This window comes from Rhamphochromis longiceps, linkage group LG22 (assembly GCF_057381845.1).
Source record: "Rhamphochromis longiceps isolate RC_006_pf linkage group LG22, R_longiceps_female_GT1.1, whole genome shotgun sequence".
Taxonomy (NCBI): Eukaryota; Metazoa; Chordata; class Actinopteri; order Cichliformes; family Cichlidae; genus Rhamphochromis; species Rhamphochromis longiceps.
Genome location: NC_140577.1, coordinates 37,149,496 through 37,150,615, shown reverse-complemented (window position 1 = coordinate 37,150,615; position 1,120 = coordinate 37,149,496).

Sequence of the window (1,120 nt, the reverse complement as noted above, 5' to 3'; positions counted from 1 at the left end):
GAGAAAGAAAGAGAAAGAAAAACAGCGGGGAAGAGGGACAGGACAAGAAACAAAAACCAACAAAATAAGCAGACAAAAAATACGTTTGAAATAAAAAGAGCCCCAGATGAGGGGTCACTCAGCAGCTGCGGAGCAGAAGCCAGGGGGGGTTGCAGTGACGTGCCCGTGAGCTCCGCCGGCAGCCAGCTGTGCCTGAGTGACCGAGCCCCAGGCCGAGAGGCCGAGGGCACACCACCCCCGAAGTGGTCCGAGCTAGCCCCAGGCTCCAGGCCCTGATAAGCAGCCATCAAGGAGTGAGCCGGTGGGTACCCGGACGCCCATCCCCAGACACAAAGAACCACCAACACACCGATGTCTGAGGGCGTCTGCCACTGGCAGGGGAAGTGGTGGGGGGAGATAGGCCTCCATACCTTGGAGGGCCTGAGATGTCCCTAGAGAGGTGGCGTCCTCCTAGCCCCCCTGCTCCAACAGGCTGCAGAGAACAGGGGTGTGTGAAGACTCCAATTCAATTCAATTTGAATACTACAATGAGGGTATTCATTTTTATCTCCACTGGGCTGGTGCAATATTAGTCGGGCAATGTGCAATCCCTGAGCTGGGCTCTTACTGTAGGGAGATTAGGTCTATATGAGGTGCTCCGTGTGGATTTGCTGTGATTGTAGTGCTACCAATTATTGCCTGAACTAAAACACTTAGTGCATGTAATAAGTGTTCTGTTGGGCTTGTATTTATTTGGGGTGGATTTGTTTCTTTTAAAGCAACGAGCTGGGGCTGTCAGGGGAGAGCAAGCCCTCAGGTGATAGTTGCATTGCTGGCAGGGGGCACCAATAAGAGCATATTGTTGTCGTTAGCGACCTTTTTATTGTGATTTTTTAGGACTATTGCAAACCCTTTGTGTTTTCTTTTAAAATAATAAACTTTAACGTCTCTGGCTGATATTGACCCTCTTGTCCTGTTTATTCTGGGCTCGTTCCTGCAAGAGCTTTGGGACTGAAAGTTTGCACGAGTGGTATAGAGGCCCTTAGCGGTTACTCGGTGGCTTTTACTTGATATATAAACATTAAAAACAAACACACACACACACACATACACACACACACATTTTATAAATTTGCTGGGA